We start from the raw sequence: 7,048 nt of genomic DNA on the forward strand, positions 1-7,048 counted from the left end.
ATATGTTGATTCAAGGTTGAACAAGTTCTTCTCATTATGAACTTCTTCTCCCTCATTGGATGAGTTCTTCTCATTATGAACTCTCCACTGGAAATGTTAACCCAAGGTTGAACAAGTTCTTCTCATTATGAACTTCTTCTCCCTCGTTGGATGAGTTCTTCTCATTATGAACTCCCTGTTGAAAATGTTGATGCAATGTTGAACAAGTTCTTCTCATTATGAATTTCTTCTCCCTCTATCGGATGAGTTCTTCTCATTATGAACTCTCCATTGGAAAATGTTGAGTCAAGGTTGAATAAGTTCTTCTCATTATGAACTTCTTCTTCTTTGTTGGATGAGTTCTTCTCATTATGAACTCTCCACTGGAAATGTTGATGCAAGGTTTATCTTCTCTTTGAAGAGTTTTAAACCTGCAAAAGATTATCATGTGTTAGTGATTTGATGTTAGAAGTACCCAAAGGTATTGATTCAAAGGTTTTCGAATTTTGTTGAGATCATCTTCTTTCAAAATAAAGACGTGAATTGATTCTGTACTAAAATCATCTTCCTCAACGTGGAATTGTGAAATCTTTGCTAACTTTGGAATTCTTTCAAGTGATGATTTTTGTGTGGAATGGGCTCCTCTACTCTTGAGACTTTGCCACTCCAAATTTGATTTCCTCTATTTGAGATTTGGATTGTGATTTTCCCTTCTCGAGGTCCCAAATCCTTTTCTTTCTTTGGGAGATCTGTAAATGATCATGCATTTATTTATGAAGATATGAATGCAATTGAATGTGTCTAAACGTAATGCATTTTCCCAATGCAAATAATGTTTCCATTAAAGCAGAAATGTAGTTTTATTTTATTTTTGGCTTCAAAGCGTAGAACTCGGTCTTCCGTCACTTAGCCACTCAGCTAGAACCTACTCCACATTAGAGCGGAAACTTGTTCAATTCAAGCAAACGTTCTCTTTTTTGGAAGAGAAATCTAATAATCTCATGTCAACTTGTCTTTTTTCTCCTCTTGTTTTAGTTTCTTCATGAAAATCTTAGAAAGAATAGTCTCTCCAATTCTTTTTGTGGCCAGCTATATGATTATGATGCCTTTTTTTTGTATCTGACCCAATTGTTCTATCAGAGCTTGTTTCTTTGATCTTTTTCTGTTAATTGAAGCATGAATGGTTTATTTCTCAAAGTAAGCTTCTTTTGTCTCTATACTCGGCCCCTGATACTCCAATCAGTGAGGTTTATTCTTGATACATTCTTGATTTGATTCTTGTTATCCTGACATGATCTGGGTTCTATCCATACCCCAATATGGGTACTTTCCTATCTCATCCATATTTGAATGCCAAAATTTCAACTCTAAATGGTCTTAATCTCGCATCATCCATAAAAAATTACATCTTGTCAGCCAGGTAAACATTGTCCTTGGCTTTTTATGAAGTTTTTGAACATCAATGTCAGCTTCAATTGTGGAAAAGATTTCTTATTTTCAGGGTCATTTAGAAGGTTGATCCATATGCCCGATACATGAATACCTTGAATCTTTGTTGCAATCAGAAAAATCTCAAAATGACCATGCCCCTTTCTTATTAAGGAAATTGTCTGCTTCGTGACAAATTATTGATGATGTCGCAAAAAATGTGAAAATTTTCATTCTTGAGTCTCCTGATCTGTCAAAGTTTATTGTTCCAGGGATTGGAGAATGTCTTCCATACCCTTGCATTTTATAAGCCTCATCAGCTTCTTGAGAAATCATCTTGTTTATTTGCCCTAAATCAAAACAACTTGAAAAAATGTCTTTGATGGGGGATTGAACAACTATCCTTATGAATTCAGCTCATACGTACACTCTTTCACGAGTGTCAATGTTTTAGGTTACTTTGTAATCCATGCATTTAAAGATTAGTTCAAATTAAAACCAAGAAATCTTTTGCTTTCTTTTAAACTAAGTTAATCTACTTATAAGATGCTTAAAAATCGGGCTTAACATGAGAAAATTGGATTTTTTACAAAGTCATGGCAATCATGGAAAGGATAAAATCAAGGAATAAAGTCAAATGCCTTAAGCATCATTAGCATGAATGTTCCTGAACCAATCAACTTGATATAATTTAGAGCCTTGAGGTAAGCTCCTGTTTAGAATATCTCAATTGTTGTCAAAATGTCTTTAGATATGAAGATCCTTTCAATATCAGGCTCTTATAAATCAATCAACTGGATACAACCCCGAATCGTAGAGGTGAGCTTGCATCTATAGGACTTCCGAAAATAGCCAAAATGTTTACAGACGTGAAACTTATCACAAAGTTCCAGATACTTTAGAGGGTTTTATTTACCCGATGCCTAGTATCAACATGTATTTGAGTTGCCCTTTTAGGTTTTCAACTCAAATCATTCCTTTGGTTTCAAGACGAATTTTGTAGATTTTCGTCTTGAACCCCCTTTTAAAAAATTTCTTTTATTTTCTTTTTCTTTTTCTTTTTCTTTTTCTTTTTTCATTTCTTTTTATTTTTTTTATTTTATTTTTTTTCTTTTCCTTTTCTTTTCTTTCCTTTTCCTTTTCCTTTTCCTTTTCCTTTTCCTTTTCTTTTCCTTTTCTTTTTTTATTTTTATTTTTCTATTTTTTTTCTTTTTTCATCTTCAAAACAATAGAATACATAATAGTCATTTCACATGATGAAGCCAAAAGCAAGCCACTGGAGAAGAAGGCTATGGCTAATCAACAAATATTCATATCTATCAATAACGTTAGAAAAACCCCAAAAAGGTCCGAACACACGTCTACTTCGAAGATAACTTAAACAAGTCTTGAGTTACACAAGCCTAAGCAAAATGATGGTTTAAAAGTGGCTCTTTTTCTACAGAAGAACATATAACAACTAATATTTTCCTTCAATCTGGAAAGCTAAAGGCGACAATGGCTTCGGGAACAGTAACACCACAATAACTCGACGATGTCTCAGAAGCATCCTCACGCTTCATAAATTACCCCCACTATGAAGTTACCAAGTGGGCCTAGAAAATAAGATCAATGATAGAGATGGCGGTGGTGCTCCTTTGGTACACATACAACAGAGAATGAACTGGTTCTTAGAGATCATCAGCCAAAAACCCAATCTGATATAACAAAACCTGATAACGGGTAGGCCTCGTTGTTTTAATCATTTCCGCATGAACTAAAAAGATAGAAGTCATTGTTCTTTGGATGACAGATTTTGTTATCTATAACAGCGCCACGTGAGACATTGTCAGGATGTCCCTTATGGAAAAAACTTGGCAGGATGGTTTTTTTGTGCAACGATGACCATAAACTCGTGGTTCTGACTCTAATCAAGAAATTTGCAAGCCTCAATGACTTGATATCGTTTTTGTTCAAAGCCTGATTGAATCGAGACTCGTTGACCTTACTACTGAATATGATTTTCAGATCAGGATTCCTTTTCCTGAACTTGTATAGAAGTCCAAGAGAAACTCCCTAATGATACTCTCATCCTCCTTGTCAGACACTCTTTTGAACAGAGAATCTATCATTTCAAGCTTAGGTGACTGTGTTCATACAAATGTCTAGGTAAAACACAAAAGATGAGATATAAAGCTCTATGAAAATTATATTGGATGTCCTCAAACATTTTACCCACTCTAACAACGGGGAGAACAACATCTGTTCTGATTTATTTCTTGAAACACATCAAAGATAGGGTCTATCCTAAATTAGATATTAAGCGAGTCTTGTTTGTATCCCATCGTGCGAAGAAATTAACAGTATTCTATCGTTGGTATCACATCGAGGATGAGTTTTTATTGTTAAAATTCCATTTCCCATTCTGTGGAAAGAAATCCTCATAATTCCTCACTTTTATCCTTGGTGTAAGCATAACATGGCCTTCCACTTGGGTGAAATTAGTGTTGATAGAAGTGCCACATGAATGTAGCATTGGCTCAGCACCATAATTGTTCCTCTGTAAAGCACTAAACAAGACAATTATTCTTTCCTGAGACTTCTGTCTTGACTTTTCAACCATCGAAGCTTTCTGGAAAATGGTGTTCAAAGCTTTTGTATAGCGTTGTAAGTACACCAAAGAGCAAAGCTCAATGAGAACATAAGGGGGATGCTTTGGCTTGCCAATATTAAATGCCTGGAAAAACACAAGAATAACGCAACTGTATGTTACGCTAGTTGACAAAATATTCTCTACTATCTATTGTTCATTCAAAAATCTCGATTTTTTCATGGTGAGATAAGATTTGTTCATCCTCATCTTTCCTCCATCCTCAATAATTTGTCAGAAATATCCCATTATTCCTTATTTTTACACTTATAGATTTCTACTAAACAGAGGCCACTCGAAATTTATCTCATGATTAAAATTCAGAAACATTCATGCTATGAATTATTAGGGAACTTGTAAAGAAAATTTGGAACAAATATATGCATTCAAGAAGTTATAGTTATTTGTATGGAATGAATGCAAGAATAAAATAGGAAATAAAATAATGAAAAGAATGATAAAGAATATGAAAATGTATAAAATGATTGCCACTTGAGAAATAAAAGAAAGCATATTCAATTGCAAACAAATAAAGATTAACATAGTAGCTCTTCACAAAAGATTTCTTAATGCTCGCGGGCAAAAGCATAAGGTGACGTTTGGTTGGATGGAATCCCTTGGAATTGGGGGGAATTGGAATCCAATTCTGCCACTTTCCCATGTTTGGTTCGAGTTTTCCAAGGGAATTGGAATCCCTCATGGCTTCAACTTTCCATCAAATGAGTGAAAGTGAATTCCATCCAAGAATGGATGGAATTCAATTCCCTTATTGGAGGGAATTGAAATTTGACCATATTACCCTCATCAATCTTTTGGTAACTTATTCATATATTGAATAAAAATATTTTTTTAATTATTTCGGGTCAGGTAGGGTTTCAATTCATATATTCGGGTCGGGTGAAACTTTATTTTGGTCGGGTCGGTTTTTTTAAGTGTGATATTCGGGTCAGGTCTAGTTCGGGTTTAGGATGAAAAATACCTGACCCGAAAATATATATAATTTTACCTTATATATTTAGGAATAATTACAATAATACCCCTATATATATATATTTTAATTAAGTCATTATTTTTATTGAAAAAATAATTTTTTATTATTTCGGGTCGGGTCGAATTTCTAATTCATATATTCGGGTCGGGTCGGGTCGGGTTTTTTAAGTGTGATATTCGGGTCGAGACGGGTCAGGTTTTTTTAAGTGTGATATTCGGGTCGAGTTCGGGTTTAGGGTGAAAAAAACTGGACTGACCCGAAAAAAATATAATTTTGCCTTATATATGTAGGAATAATTACAATAATACCCCTATATATATAATTTTTTTCAATTAAGTCAATGTTTTTATTGAATAAAAATACTTTTTTTTTATTTTGTGTCATGTCGGGTCGGGTTTCTAATTCATATATTGAATAAAAATAGTTTTTGGTATATTTTTTGGTAACTAATTAACATACTCCGATTGTAATGTATCGTAATATTGCTCTATCTTTTGGTAACTTATTAACATATTTTGATTGTGATGATTTTAACTTATGATGTTTATTAGCATGATTTTTATAATTTATTGAAATGAATAATCAATCAATAAAATGAAAATTTAATATTTTTAAATTTTTTATAATATATTACAACATGCAAGTTGTAAAACAAACTAAAATAAAGCAAAAAACAAGAAGGGCAATTATATCATTTTACATTACTGAAATCAAATTCATCTGACATGTCTGCGAACCAAACAAAATATGGAATTGGATTCCAATTCCTGACAGATTCCAATTCCTTCACAGATTCCAATTCCCTTATAAACATTCTAGCGAACCAAACGCCACCTAAGGGTTGATTCCGAGTATTACTCTAAATTTCATCTAAAAACTACAAGGAGATCCTCTGTAGTTCACTAGTTCAGTTCTCCTTCAGGGAAATATGGTCAGATTCCAGTATGAATTTTCCAACCTCAGCATCTTCGGGCATTTCACTGATAGGCAGCTTTTGATATTTCTTCTTATCTTGTTCATTAGTTGCTTCCACCAAATGTGGTTCATCATTGAATTTCTTAAACTAGAAAGTATTCTTCATATGCCCCCAAAGATTATCACCTTCTTTCAGGTTGATCTCTTTCTCTTTTTTATTGTTTAGCTCATTCTTCCCTGGTTGGGAATTGGGCCAAAATTTTGATCCAAAACGATTTTCTTTCAGGATATTCTTGGTTGGGTTTTGAGCAACAATTGCTGTAATAATTGGTGGAGTATTTGTCAGGCTCTTTAAAATGTCTAATGCCCTACTTGTCATTAGAAAATCTGATATAGCATATGAGATACTTTAAGGCTTTCATCTGACCAATTTGTTCTCAATCCTATGGGCCAGTCTCGGATTACATCTAATGAAACCTTCTTGTTTGGATTTCTTTCCTCCTTATCTTGCGCTATGTAACCCTTACAGGACTTGACTGCATTAATCTATGTTGGGAAAGAAATGCTTGGGCATTGAATTCTGACGTTCTGCTTCTCTGCCTTGGATCTCTGAATTGCTTGCTCTAGAGGATCCTGTAATTTTCCTTCAAGGTTGCTAGAAGTGTTAGTTGAACATCCTGAGGTTTCAGTTTGGAGGCCATTGTGGCTAGGCATAACGCGATGTAATCAGCCCGACTTTAAGCATTTCAGAATTTAAATTTTTGCACGAAAAATGGAAATGAGGGAATTGAAAACCCCATGCTTTCCTTTTACGATCATCAAATTCCCTAGATGGAAGACTATCTTATGTTGTCTTTAGAGATAGAGGCCGGTGATCCTGTTTTGGTGGTTGCGAGGGGCTAAAGCATTGAATCATAAGATTTTGGCTCTTCTTTTCTTTCTTGGCCATCATTTGATCTCCTTCCATGGCCCTCTTCTTCGAGGGAGCTCATTTCTTACAAGGAAACTTTCATCTTTCACTGGTTCTTCATTTACCATTAATTCAGCAATGCCCCCTAGAGCCACATCTAAATCTTGTAGTTGACTTGAGTTACCATACTTTCTAA

General features: G+C 34.3%; 1 pseudogene; it reads right to left on the minus strand.

Moving 5' to 3' along the window:
• Positions 1-2,879: 2,879 nt before the first annotated feature.
• Positions 2,880-6,656, minus strand: LOC120177639 (annotated as a pseudogene).
• Between the last annotated feature and the right edge of the window lie 392 nt (positions 6,657-7,048).

This window comes from Hibiscus syriacus, unplaced genomic scaffold (genome assembly GCF_006381635.1).
Source record: "Hibiscus syriacus cultivar Baekdansim isolate YM2019G1 unplaced genomic scaffold, ASM638163v2 tig00112293_pilon, whole genome shotgun sequence".
Taxonomy (NCBI): Eukaryota; Viridiplantae; Streptophyta; class Magnoliopsida; order Malvales; family Malvaceae; genus Hibiscus; species Hibiscus syriacus.